This window comes from Anomaloglossus baeobatrachus, chromosome 2 (assembly GCF_048569485.1).
Source record: "Anomaloglossus baeobatrachus isolate aAnoBae1 chromosome 2, aAnoBae1.hap1, whole genome shotgun sequence".
Taxonomy (NCBI): Eukaryota; Metazoa; Chordata; class Amphibia; order Anura; family Aromobatidae; genus Anomaloglossus; species Anomaloglossus baeobatrachus.
In genome coordinates this window covers 48,258,375-48,273,477 of record NC_134354.1, presented here as the reverse complement: position 1 = coordinate 48,273,477, position 15,103 = coordinate 48,258,375, and the positions used below count along the sequence as shown (strand labels likewise).

Genomic DNA, 15,103 nt, shown 5'->3' with positions numbered 1-15,103 from the left:
GAGTACACGGTGACCAGAGGCCTGAGGCTGCTGCATGATACATGGAGTCCGGGGGGGTTTGGGGGGCTTGCTTGCATTATACATGGAGGCCTGGCTGCATTATAGATGGAGACTTAAGGGGCTGCATTATACATGGAGGCCTGGGGATGCTGCAGCATACATGGAAGTCTGGGGATGCTGCATTATACATGGAGGCCTGGGGATGTTGCATTACACACGGAAGCCTGGGGGGGCTACATTATACATGAAAGACACCTACATAAACATGAAAGACACCTTATACATGGACTATAGGGGCGCATTATACATGGAGGTGTATGGGGCTGCATTATACAATATGACGGTTTATGGGGCTGCATTATAAGACACATAGGACTATGGGGGCTACATTATAATATATGGAGGACTAAGGAAGCTACCTTATACATGGACTATGGGGGTGCATTATAAAACATGTAGGACTATGTGGTGCAGTATAATATATGTAGTACTATGGGATGAATTACAATACATGGAGAACTATGGAAAATTCATTATAATAATTGGAGGGCTATTTTATACATGGAGGACTATGGTGGTGCAGTATAATATATGGAGAACTATGGAGTGAATTATAATACATGGAGAACTATAGGAAATGCATTTTAATACATGGAGGTGCATTCTATGAAGGGTTATGTGGGACCCTTTATACTAAATGGAAGGCTATGTGGGAGCCATTATAGTATTTGGAGAACTATAACGGGGGACAAAGATACAAGCATGGGATGGGAACGTTTTGTGCTGAGGGAAAAAGGCTCTTTCCCTCAGCACCCAGCTTTCCCATGCTCTGCTGTACATCTTTCTCACCCAGCTTTCAGATCCTCTGATATGGGAAAGCTGGGTGCTGAGGGGGAAGATGTATAGCAGAGCATGGGAAATCTGGGTGCCAAGGACAAGATGGATATCAGAATATAGGAAAGCTGGGTGCTGATAGAGGGATTTCAGATCATGGGAAACCTGGGTGCTGAGGGCAAGAGCCAAGTGTCAGCATCATTATCCTGTACCCAGAGTGTCTGTGTACGGCTTTGCACCGGGACCCATCAAACTCTAGTTATGCCACTGGTAAAAAGCAAAACAGTTCGGAAAATTACTTTGGGCAATACCATATTGTATGCAACCAGTTTCCATTCTGTACAAACTATTAAATCTGTCCCAGTGGGGGAAATGACTAGAGCCAAAATAAATTGTTGAGTCTTTTCAAAATGAACTAATATTGAGGAATGTCTCAAAGAAAGAAATTGTTCTTCTTGGTCTTTGAAACGATTGTGGAGCATAAAGGCTGCTTTACACGTTACAATTGCTCGTGCGATAGCATTTGTGATCCATCCCGCCCCCTTCGTTTGTGCGGCACAGGCAATTTGATGCCCGTGTCGCACAACGTTGTAACCCCCCGTCACACATACTTACCTTCCAAACGACCTCGCTGTGGGTGGCGAACATCCTCTTCCTGAAGGGGGGAGGAACGTTTGGCGTCACAGCGGCGTCACACAGCGGCCGCCCAATAGTAGCGGAGGGGCGGAGATGAGCGGGACGTAACATCCCGCCCACCTCCTTCCTTCCGCATTGCCACCAGCCGCAGTTTATCATTCCCGGGGTGTCACACGGAGTGATGTATGCTGCCTCGGGAACATTGAACAACTGGACGTTCGATTTTTAGAAAATGAGCGATGTGTCAACGAGTAACGATAAGGTGAGTATTATTGCTCGATCACACTCGCTCGTAGCTGTCACACGCTACGATGTATCAAACTATGCCGAATGTGCATCACGATGTGACCCCGACGACATATCGTAAGATACATCGTAGCGTGTAAAGTCCGCTTTAGGAAAGTGACACATACAAAACAGAGGATGCCGTCATTTCGGATTCTTACGTACAGCAGGGTTTTTTTTAAGTCCATTTCAAATATTGTGAGACAAAATTTATATTTACTAAGGGACGATCCTACTATTGATTAAAAAAATGATAAAATAAGAAGTCTCTTAACTGCAATTCAGACTTTGTCGTTTTTACATCATATCATGCAAACAATGTAATATGACATATGTAGGCTCTACAAGTATTTTCCAGGTATATGCCATAGAAAACATAAAAACACACGCTCGTGGAGGTGACCGTGAACAGACTTGGCGGAATAAGGAGGAGTTTTGGATTTTTTCTTTAGGTACCCAAACACCTTTTGGTTCAAATCTTGAAAATGAAATTCTGCTCCACTATTGATTTCCAGCGCAATATTTTTCCTCTTGCTCTTTGTATGTTTTGTACAAACTCATCTGCCTTGTCCTATTACGTCATGTTGTCTATCTCGGATTGTTGTTCTTATGTGTGCTTTTAATAAGCTTCACACTTGGGTAACACCTTAGATTCTAATGTTACTGTATTTAGACGCTGCATGCGTCTTTCTCTTATGTACTCACCAAGGTTAAGAACAAAAGAAAATAAGAATTCTTGTAGGTCAAAAATATGTAAAAAAATCTTTATTAATGCATGATTAAATAGAGGTTAAGCAATAGAATCCTATAATTATGTGGAAAAGTTAAAAAAAATTGTTACATTGGGTTTACAATATATGGACACGGACAATATACAGACACATAAAAGATAAATGCACAATACCCACTGCATCTTCAACACTGGGGGTATATCAGACCTCATGTATAATGTACATTGTGGCAGATATTTCCAGCCTTAGAGCAACAGTAGTTCAGTCAAAATATCAATTAGGATGCAGAGGGTACAAAATATACCTGTTAAAGTACCAGCAACAGTGCTGGGTAGAAGACGGTCTCAATGTGGAGAACCCTGACGTGCGTTTCGCGTTTGTTATAGCCGCTTATTCATGGGGAAGTGTGTACTGTACCTGTAACCTTTATGTATTCATAGTGATGGTTATGTGACCACCACTGTCCAATGAGATTAGGCTCTTACGGCGCATGAACGGCCGCGTCACCCATCGCACACGCACCCCGCCTACATCCCGAAGCTTAATTGTAATGGAAAGACGCCGCGGAGGGAGCGGAGATAAGATGACACAAGCGTACCATGCAAACACCCAGCGTATAGATCAAGGATACCTTGAATAATAGTGAGTGTCAGTATATATATATATATATATATATATATATATATATATATATTTTCTCTATATCTCTTTAGACCAATCAATGATTGCATCCCTTGTATGTCATCCTAAAGGGTAGTAAAATACACCCCTTAAAATATATAAGGCAGTTTCTTAAAAGTGCAGAACATCAGGATGCCTGGCAGATGATCCACGAACACAAACTCGAAAGCTTATAAAACCTAAAATATAATTGTACAAAAATAAAAACAAAAACACACAGAAAGAATTCCACCATAAGTAGAGATAACAGCACGAGTTTCAGAAAAGGGGAGAAAGTTGGACTTTCATTTAGTCCCTTACGGCTCATAGTATCCAGCATCACTATCAAATTAACCTCTTTCTGGGCTAATAACTTTTTAATATTGATCCCCCCCATGTACTAAATCAATGCCACGAACCCTCAAAGATCTGGCATCGCGAGCATGAAACGGGTAAAAAAGCCACGGTAAAGTTTTTAGGGAGGCTATATCCACTGCAGTCCTTAATGCGCCAATGTCTCGAACGCTGACATGGAATTTGCAAGACGTGAGACCCACATACATTTTGTGGCACCCACACGTGAAACTACATTAGAACTCCCACAAGATATGTAATGGTTAATGCTGAACTCATGTGTCCCATCCATCGATGTGAATGTAGAACCGTGAGACATTGGCACAAGTAAGGCAATGACCACATGGATATGACCCCTGATGGGGCAATTGTGACCAAATAAACCCGGGACTTTAGGGGCATAATGGGTTTTAACGCGCAGGTCCTTTAAAATTCCTGGCTCGTCTGGGAGTCAGTTCTGACAGGCACAAGGATAGCGCTGTCTCTGTTTTAAGGGACAATATTTAGCCAAGATCCCCCCATGGTATTCCATTGAGAATTAAACGTGGAGATAAATCTGACTGATTCATCTTCGTCCATCTTGTTAAATGCCACAACTCTGTAAAAGTTAACAGCGGGGGTCTTTTTGGCCCTGTTATAACCTTTCTCAATGCATCTGCGGCTCTAGCCTCTCGGGGAGAATCTAGCCTGCAAATCACTGGTCTGTCCCTCAAATTTATCTTCCGTAGAGCAGATCCGGTTTGCTCTAAGGATTTGACCAACTGGGATGGCATGTATCGTAGAAGTACTATGTGCTGAAGAGGCATGCAGCAAAGAATTAACTGCAGCGTCCTATGTACATCAGTCTGGAGGAGGCCCGAAGGGTCCATCTCCAAACTGATGTCCAGAAAATCAGTGCCTTTAGTACTCACCTTGTACGTTTAATGGTATTATCATTAAGGGAACTCATGAATGACCTCAGCAGCTCGATTGTGCCCTGCCAGATGATTAGCAGGTCATCAATATAGCGGAGCAAAGCTGCACATGGCGCGCAGCCTGCACACCCCCGCACGCAAAGAGCTCCCTCTCCCAGTAACCTAGGAAAAGATTTGTGTATAAAAGCGCACAGGCAGCGCCCATGACAGTGCCCCGCCTCTGCAGATAAAACCGATCTTTGAATATAAAGAAAAAAGAAAAAAAAATTATGGGTCAGGACATAATGGAGCAGCTCTAGGATCACACGAAGGGCCACACCGGTTGCTGTTCCTTACAAAGAAGCGGGCTGCCTCCAGACCTGCATTATGATTGATGCAGGTATAGAGGGACTCCACATCAGCTGTTACAATACCCATGTCTGGATCCACAAAGTCCCCAACAATCCGAATCAGGACGTCAGTTGTGTCCCGGACAAAAGATGGCAGTGTCTCAACCAAACGGTTTTAAGTAAAAGTCCATGAATTTGCAAACAGGTTCGCATAAACCATCAATCCCGGACACCCCGGTGGAGTCAAAATCTGAAGTTTAAGAGCAGGACTGCTCGAAACGCGTCTGGTGTATCATATTTTCTGAATTCTGTGATTTTAAAGAGTCTTCATTAAAAAGATTGATTTTATTTATACAAGTCTACAGGAAGCTGGATCGTCTAGCCTTTCTCTTTCCAGCGGGACCCCACATTCATTGTGGGAATACAGCAAGGCCCCGCTCTGCCTCATCTGCAATATACAAGTTAAAAAAAATTAAAATCAGCAAATGAATAACGATTAAAATATATACATACACACACAGAATATAATGGTTGGGGCAACAGAATATAGTTTGCATTTCAGGAATATTGTACAGCCTATTAGTGCTGTGATGGGAATAGTACTGTTAATTGTGACATAATGGGGGGGGGGGGCAGGCCTAGAGAGGTCGCTGTTTCAGAGGACATATCATCATCATCATCATCATCTTCTCCTGTAACAGAACATTGTTCAGCATTACCAACGGAAAAACTTCTCTATGTTTCTTCTAGATTTTTCCCTCTATATCTACGGTACATTCAAACAAAAAAACATAAAAACAAAAAAAAGTGAGCCGGAGTATTAGATGGTATACATGGAACTTGTGAGACCATGTTCACACTGGCCATGAGACAAAGAGAAACCAAGGAAGAAAATTGTGAAAACATACCGTGCTGTAACTAAATAAAAGCATAGTGCATATAAACATAGGGTACTTAGTAAACACTGTTTTTGATCAAAAAAAGTATAACGCTATCCCACCAACGCCAAGGTGTACCCAGTTGGGATAGTACCTACAATCTCTAATATTAAAACCTTACCATGGGTCTAAAATAGGCCTCAATGTGGCCAAGGGCTGAGAGCGACCGGATCCCAACAGGACACACAGTCAGGGGGATTCACAGAATGAAATGCCCAGCTCACTGAGAAGGGGGCCACTCCCTGTTTGATCTACGGTACATTCACTTGCAACATCTACTAAGAGATTATTTTTACTTTATAGGTTGGTTTGTTTTTTAAACATATGTCATGTCTTGAAAGAGATGGATCAGAATGTCTCTAGAGTAATTATCCAGCTTTACAATGTGGACTGCGTCTAATATAAAAGCCACCAAGAAGTTTCTGTATGGACAGACATTATATGTATAGAATGTAAGCCCGCAAGGGCAGGGCCCTCTCCCCTCTGTACCACTTTGTCTACTGTAACTTGTAGATGTACTCTGTATGTAACCCTTCTCATGTACAGCACCATGGAATCAATGGTGCTCTATAAATAAATAAATCAATTAATAATAATAATAATAATACTGCATTGGTTAGGCCGTACTTACTGCTAGGATTAGCCCCACTCTTTAGATCTGGGTCCGTGGAATATTGTCTTGCAACTTCTCTCCAAACTGTATTCTTTTTCAGATATCTATAAAATGATAAAACAAAAGTCAAATGATAAAGTAACCGTATCTATATTCTGCAGAATCTTATAAAGACAAGAAAAATCTATCCTTATCTGCAGTAATTTTTAGTATCTTTGACAATTAGCAATTTTTTTCTATAATTTACAGAAAAGTCCATTGTGCCTCCAGCGGGTCAGACCCAGTTTAGGAGCCACGAAACATCTACAGTAGATTGTACCCTTTACTGAATGGTGTAATAACCTGAACATGTGATATTTCATATATAGGCTCTTGTGTGGCCCATAATTCATTCTAAGACTTACCCACATAAGATGGCACAGATGAAACCAAGGAAAACCTTCCAAAATGACACCAAAATGATTTTTCATGGCAGAAATGTTAAGGGCACATACCCAATAGTGAGATAGAGCTGGTGTATGTTACTTTTTGGAGATTACATGAAAGATTTTACGTGAAAACATTGTGTGGCACTCCGATGTCCCTAAGAAGAGACGTACATAAAGGCCTCTTGAGTCTAATGTGCCCATTTTGAGGAAGTTCAAGTGAGTCTTTGTAGTATTTTCCTTTGGCAGGGCAGTCCAAAATTGTGAGGTTCACCAATGCCCCTTCATACAGACATGCATGAGGGCCTGTAAACCTGAAGTGCCCATTGTAAGGAAGTGGGTCTATTGTAGTATAGCCCTTTGGCAGGGCAGCCAAAAATTGGGAGGCTCCACATTGTCCCCTGGATAAAGACGTGCATGAGGGCCTCAAAACATTGTTCCCATTGCAAAGGAGCGGGTCTCCTGTCGTTGTAATGCCCATTCTGAAAGAATGGGCGAAAAAATTTACCACTGGTGGTATACCTGAAACAACGGCCTAACTATTGTAACGGTCATCATGGTGGCGCATGAGGAGAAGGAGGAGCAGTCCAGCGATTAGCCAAAGTCCAGAAGTGTGTACCCATGGGTGAGTGGAGGTACATGGCAAATTCCCGTTACAAAATTTAAATTCCGCTCTCATTTGCTGGTGGTGTGGTGAAGTCTGGCCCAATCCAACCCTTGTTCATCTTGATCAGAGTCAGCCTGTCAGCATTTACAGTTGACAGGCGGGTGCGTTTATCTGTAATGATTCCACCTGTGGCACTAAAAACACGCTCTGACAAAACGCTAGCGGCAGGGCAGGCCAGGACTTCCAAGGCGTAGAGAGCCAATTTATGCCACGTGTCCAGCTTGGATACCCAATAATTGTAAGGCACAGAGGAATGTCGGAGTACAGTTGTTCGATCTGCAAGGTACTCCTTGAGCATCTGGGCAAACTTAGGATTTCTTGTGGCACTACCCCGCACCTCAGGGGCTGTGGTATGTGAGGGGCTGAGAAAACTGTCCCACATCTTAAAGACTGTTCTCCTACCTCTGGCGGATTGGACTTGTGCCCCTCTCAGCTGTACGCCTTGGTTGTCCACTGATTCCTGACCTATGCTGCTAGCGTTTTGTGAGGGGAATGCTTTGCCTACTTCCGTGACTATGGCCTTCCGGAACTGCTGCATTTTGACTGACCTCTCCGCCTCGGGAATAAGAGACAAAGTTCTCCTTGTAGGATGGGTCTAACAGTGTTACCAACCAGTAATGATTGTCGGCCAAGATGTTCTTAACGCGAGGGTCACGAGACAGGCAGCTTACCATAAAGTCAGCCATGTGCGCCAGACTCTTAACAGCCATCACTTCAGTATCCTGACCAACACGATGACTGAACATGCTGTCGTCCTCCTCATCTACCCTGTCCTCTGGCCAGCCACGCTGAACCGAGGATATGACTGGTGTGCATGTCATATCCTCAATTTGGCCGGAGAGTTGCTCCATGTCTTCATCCTCCTCCTTGTCATAGTCCTCCACTGCACGTTGTGATGAGACGAGGCTGGGCTGTGTGTTATCACCCACACCCACTACTATTTCTTGCTCCAACTCATCGCGCTCCGCCTGCAATGCATCATGTTTGTTTTTGAGCAGAGACCGTTTTAGAAGGAAGAGAAGCGGTATGGTAACGCTAATAATGGCGTCATCGCCGCTCACCATCTTGGTGGAGTCCTCAACGTTTTGGAGGATGGTACATAGGTCGGACATCCATCTCCACTCCTCAGGTGTTATGTGTGGAGTTTGACCCATTTCCCGACGGCTTAGGTAATGCAGGTACTCAACAACTGCCCTCTTCTGCTCACATATCCTGACCAACATGTGCAGAGTTGAATTCTAACGCGTGGGGACATCACACACCAGTCTGTGAGCCGGAAGATGCAAATGGCACTGAAAGCCGGCAAGGCCGGCTGAAGCAGTAGGTGACTTTCGAAAATATGCAGACAGGCGGCGAACTTTTACCAGCAGATCAGACAGCTCTGGGTATGACTTTAGAAACCGCTGAACCACGAGGTTGAGCACATGGGCCACGCATGGAACATGTGTCAGCTGGCCTCGCCTCAAAGCCGCCACCAGGTTCCGGCCATTGTCACACACGACCTTTCCTGGCTTTAGGTTCAGAGGTGTGAGCCAGTGATCTGCATGCTGTTTCAGAGCTGTCCACACCTCTTCTGCATTGTGGGGTTTGTCACCTATGCAGATTAGCTTCAGCACAGCCTGTTGCCGCTTTGCCGAAGCAGTGCTGCAGTGCTTCCAGCTTGGGACTGGTGTGGAGGGTAAAGTGGAGGAGGATGCGCAGGAGGAGGAGGAGGAGCATGACATTCTGGAGCTGTAGAGTGTGGGTGAAACCCTGACTGAGGTAGGGCCTGCAAACCTTGGTGTGGGAAGGACGTGTTCCGTCCCTCGCTCAGACTGGGTCCCAGCTTCCACAATATTAACCCAGTGTGCCGTCAACGAGATGTAGCGGCCATGCCCACAAGCACTTGTCCACGTGTCTGTGGTTAGGTGGACTTTGGCTGAAACAGCGTTGTTCAGGGCACGTGTGATGTTTGGTGACACGTGGTTATGCAATGCGGGGACGTTACTCTGGGAGAAATAGTGGCGGCTGGGGACCGAGTAACGTGGGACAGCTGCCGCCATCAGGTCGCGGAATGCTTCTGTCTCCACCAGCCTAAAAGGAACATTTCCAACACAAGCAGTCGCGAAATGTTAGCATTTAGAAGTGTGGCATGTGGGGCGTTGGCAGTGTATTTGCGCCTGCGTTCAAAGGTTTGCTGACTGGATTACTGAACGCTGCGCTGGGACAAGGACGTGCTTGATGATGGTGTTATTTCTGCGTGGGCAACTGCAGGTGCAGGGCCGGAGGAGGCTTGTTCGCAGGCAGCATGGACAGGGGATTGGCTCGCATGCACAACAAGCGAAGACGTAGCAGTGACATCAGCAAGCACTGCTCCTCGACTCTGTTGTACATCCCACAAAGTCGGGTGCTTGGCTGACATGTGCCTGATCATGCTGGTGGTGGTCAGGATGCTAGTTTTGGTACCCCTGCTGATGCTGGCACGGCAGGTGTTGCAAATGGCCTTTTTAGAATCATCTGGAGCCAACTTAAAAAAAACTGCCAGACTCAAGAAGACCTAACATTTGTACAGGCACCTTGTGTCGTGTTGTTGTTCCGGGGAACGGTTGCCTGACTTCTGCCTGGGGCCACCACCCTGCTTCTTACTGCCTGTTGGGATGCTACGCCTCCCTCCCCCTGTGCACTGCTTTCCTCGCTCTGCATATCCTCCTGCCAGGTTGGGTCAGTTACTGGATCATCCACCACGTCGTCTTCCTCTTCCGCACCCTGCTCCTCCTCCTGACTTCCTGACAATTGTGTCTCATCATCGTCCACCCCTTGTTGAGACACATTGCCAACTTCGTGAGGACGTGGCTGCTCAAATATTTGGGCATCTGTACATACGATCTCCTCATGACCCACTTCAACATGAGCTGGCGAGAGGCCAGAATGTGCGAATGGAAACGTGAACAGCTCTTCCGAGTGTCCAAGTGTGGGATCAGTAATGTCCGAGGACGTGTACTCAGCCTTGTGGTAGGAAGGAGGATCAGGTTCTGAAATGTGCGGTGCAGTATCACGGCTACTGACACTTGACCGTGTGGAAGACAGAGTGTTTGTGGTGGTGCCAATCTGACTGGAAGCATTATCCGCTATCCAACTAACAACCTGTTGACACTGGTATTGGTTCAAGAGCGGTGTACTGCTGCGGTCCCCAAGAATTTGGGACAGGACGTGCGAGCGAGTAGATGTGGCGAAATTAGAGCTTGCACACGAGCTCAGCCTCTGCCTGCACCACCATCACGTCCACTTCATTGTTCGTTGCAGATTAGAGGTGCTGGGCAGTGTGGTTCATCAGGTAGTGGTCCTGATTCATCAGCATTCATTTCTGCTGGAGTGCCAGTTTTGTACTATCACTTTTTGATGTATTTGGGATTTATGCATGCATCCCCTTTGATTACAGTATACCAGATTGCTGGTTTTGCAGTATTACCTTTGATGTATTTTGGGGTGCATGTATATATCCTTTTCTGACCACTATAATGTACCAACTTTAAGACCACACTGTCCCAGGATTGTTTCTGTTTTTAAGGGGTAATGACTTTTTACTGTATGTTTTTTGATATCCATCTCGAATCATGTGATATATTGTCTATTGGTATCATGTTAATAAAATTTTGTAATACTTTCTGAAACCATGTGTATTCTCTCTAATGTACCATGTGATTACGCAGGTCTAGTGTAGGTTTATGTATTCTGTTTGGTGGACATGCATATATAGATTATGGATCTCTATTTCCGTTTTTGGATTTATAGTCTGCCAGCCAATCCCTGCATGAGGGCTGGCTCTCAAAAGAGCGCCAACATGCAGGGATGAAGACCACGAGTACAGCACGAGTATCGCGAGATTACTCGGTACCCGCCGAGTAGCCCGAGTACAGTGATACTCGTGCGAGTACCGAGTAGTGACAAGCATGCTCGCTCATCACTAGTGGCCACATCTTAAAAATTGTGACATGACTGAAGATTTCCTCCTCTCCGCTCCTCTATATACAATCCTTCCCTGCAGTACATTGCGCCGCAGCCGCTGTATACACGACCACACAGCCTATGACCCAGTCTATATACAGACTCCATATGCGGTACATATCTCCTCAGCCTCTATGGGTAATACATTGCTCCTAAGACCCTATATACACAGCCATGTGCAGTGTGGGCCCCCCCCCCACTCTGTATACACAGCCATGTGCAGTGTGGGCCCCCCCCCACTCTGTATACACAGCCATGTGCAGTGTGGGCCCCCCCCCCCACTCTGTATACACAGCCATGTGCAGTGTGGGCCCCCACTCTGTATACACAGCCATGTGCAGTGTGGGCCCCCCCCCCCAACTCTGTATACACAGCCATGTGCAGTGTGGGGCCCCCCCCCAACTCTGTATACACAGCCATGTGCAGTGTGGGCCCCCCCCCACTCTGTATACACAGCCATGTGCAGTGTGGGCCCCCCCCCACTCTGTATACACAGCCATGTGCAGTGTGCCCCCCCCCCCACTCTGTATACACAGCCATGTGCAGTGTGGGCCCCCCCCCCCACTCTGTATACACAGCCATGTGCAGTGTGGGCCCCCCCCCCACTCTGTATACACAGCCATGTGCAGTGTGGGCCCACCCCCACTCTGTATACACAGCCATGTGCAGTGTGGGCCCCCCCCCCCCCACTCTCTATACACAGCCATGTGCAGTGTGCCCCCCCCCCACTCTGTATACACAGCCATGTGCAGTGTGGGCCCCCCCCACTCTCTATACACAGCCATGTGCAGTGTGGGCCCCCCCCCACTCTCTATACACAGCCATGTGCAGTGTGGGCCCCCCCCCCCACTCTCTATACACAGCCATGTGCAGTGTGGGCCCCCCCCCCACTCTCTATACACAGCCATGTGCAGTGTGGGCCCCCCCCCCCACTCTCTATACACAGCCATGTGCAGTGTGGGCCCCCCCCACTCTCTATACACAGCCATGTGCAGTGTGGGCCCCCCCCCACTCTCTATACACAGCCATGTGCAGTGTGGGCCCCCCCCCACTCTCTATACACAGCCATGTGCAGTGTGGGCCCCCCCCCACTCTCTATACACAGCCATGTGCAGTGTGGGCCCCCCCTCTGTATACACAGCCATGTGCAGTGTGGGCCCCCCCTCTGTATACACAGCCATGTGCAGTGTGCCCCCTCTGTATACACAGCCATGTGCAGTGTGGGCCCCCCCCTCTGTATACACAGCCATGTGAAGTGTGCCCCCTCCCCCCCTCTGTATACACAGCCATGTGCAGTGTGGGCCCCCCCCCTCTGTATACACAGCCATGTGCAGTGTGAGCCCCCCCCTCTGTATACACAGCCATGTGAAGTGTGCCCCCTCCCCCCCTCTGTATACACAGCCATGTGCAGTGTGGGCCCCCCCTCTTTATACACAGCCATGTGAAGTGTGCCCCCCCCCCCACTCTGTATACACAGCCATGTGCAGTGTGGGCCCCCCCCACTCTGTATACACAGCCATGTGCAGTGTGGGCCCCCCCCTCTGTATACACAGCCATGTGCAGTGTGGGCCCCCCCCTCTGTATACACAGCCATGTGAAGTGTGCCCCCCCCACTCTGTATACACAGCCATGTGCAGTGTGGGCCCCCCCCCACTCTGTATACACAGCCATGTGCAGTGTGGGCCCCCCCCTCTGTATACACAGCCATGTGCAGTGTGGGCCCCCCCCCACTCTCTATACACAGCCATGTGCAGTGTGGGCCCCCCCCCACTCTCTATACACAGCCATGTGCAGTGTGGGCCCCCCCCCCACTCTCTATACACAGCCATGTGCAGTGTGGGCCCCCCCCCCCCACTCTCTATACACAGCCATGTGCAGTGTGGGCCCCCCCCCCCACTCTCTATACACAGCCATGTGCAGTGTGGGCCCCCCCCCCTCTGTATACACAGCCATGTGCAGTGTGGCCCCCCCCCCCACTCTCTATACACAGCCATGTGCAGTGTGGGCCCCCCCCCACTCTCTATACACAGCCATGTGCAGTGTGGGCCCCCCCCCCCACTCTCTATACACAGCCATGTGCAGTGTGGGCCCCCCCCCCCACTCTCTATACACAGCCATGTGCAGTGTGGGCCCCCCCCTCTGTATACACAGCCATGTGCAGTGTGGGCCCCCCCCCTCTGTATACACAGCCATGTGCAGTGTGGGCCCCCCCCTCTGTATACACAGCCATGTGAAGTGTGCCCCCCCCTCACTCTGTATACACAGCCATGTGCAGTGTGGGCCCCCCCCCTCTGTATACACAGCCATGTGCAGTGTGGGCCCCCCCCTCTGTATACACAGCCATGTGCAGTGTGGGCCCCCCCCCTCTGTATACACAGCCATGTGCAGTGTGGGCCCCCCCTCTGTATACACAGCCATGTGCACTGTGCCCCCCCTCTGTATACACAGCCATGTGCAGTGTGGGCCCCCCCCCTCTGTATACACAGCCATGTGCAGTGTGGGCCCCCCCCCTCTGTATACACAGCCATGTGCAGTGTGGGCCCCCCCCCTCTGTATACACAGCCATGTGCAGTGTGGGCCCCCCCTCTGTATACACAGCCATGTGCACTGTGCCCCCCCTCTGTATACACAGCCATGTGCAGTGTGGGCCCCCCCCCTCTGTATACACAGCCATGTGCAGTGTGGGCCCCCCCTCTGTATACACAGCCATGTGCACTGTGCCCCCCCTCTGTATACACAGCCATGTGCAGTGTGGGCCCCCCCTCTGTATACACAGCCATGTGCAGTGTGGGCCCCCCCCTCTGTATACACAGCCATGTGAAGTGTGCCCCCTCCCCCCCTCTGTATACACAGCCATGTGCAGTGTGGGCCCCTGTATACTACCTCGGTCTACAGGACATCGCTCCTCAGCTTTCAGATGCGCTTGTTGTACCTGCTGCTCGCTGTTGGGTTGGAGGGGGCGTGTCCTCTGTGTGATCACCACCTGCTCCTCCTCTGGCCAGAAATTTAAAGGCACAGTGACAGCACCGCTTGGGTAATGTATGGCGCAGACATAGCGCCCGGGGCTTCAGTATCTCTGTTCTTTGCGGTCGCGGTCACTGTGATGTAACCGCAAGTGATTATATCCAAAGTAAAGTGCAGCTAAGGCACTCGGCAGTCCTGAAGGGTCACCAGGGGACCGGCCCGGAGGGCATCTGCCCCCCCTCCCCCGCTGCCCAGCCCGCCCCTGCTCTGTAGACAGCCTCTATATACAGTATACGACCCCACCCTATACAGCTTCCATGTGCAGTACAGTAGTACACGACCCAGCCCCTATATACAGCCTCCATATACAGTACACGACCCAGCCCCTATATACAGCCTCCATATACAGTACACGACCCAGCCCCTATATACAGCCTCCATATACAGTACACGATCCAGCCCCTATATACAGCCTCCATATACAGTACACGATCCAGCCCCTATATACAGCCTCCATATACAGTACACGACCCAGCCCCTATATACAGCCTCCATATACAGTACACGACCCAGCCCCTATATACAGCCTCCATATACAGTACACGATCCAGCCCCTATATACAGCCTCCATATACAGTACACGATCCAGCCCCTATATACAGCCTCCATATACAGTACACGACCCAGCCCCTATATACAGCCTCCATATACAGTACACGATCCAGCCCCTATATACAGCCTCCATATACAGTACACGATCCAGCCCCTA

The 15,103-nt window shown here is 48.6% G+C and overlaps 1 long non-coding RNA gene across 1 annotated transcript; it reads right to left on the bottom strand.

The window, feature by feature from the left end:
* Window positions 1–2,505: 2,505 nt before the first annotated feature.
* On the bottom strand, window positions 2,506–14,463 carry LOC142282530 (uncharacterized). Its single transcript, XR_012744431.1, has 3 exons — window positions 14,254–14,463; window positions 6,313–6,398; window positions 2,506–5,191 (listed from the first exon to the last, which is right to left on the bottom strand). It is a non-coding gene; the product is annotated as an uncharacterized LOC142282530 (long non-coding RNA).
* Window positions 14,464–15,103: the final 640 nt, after the last annotated feature.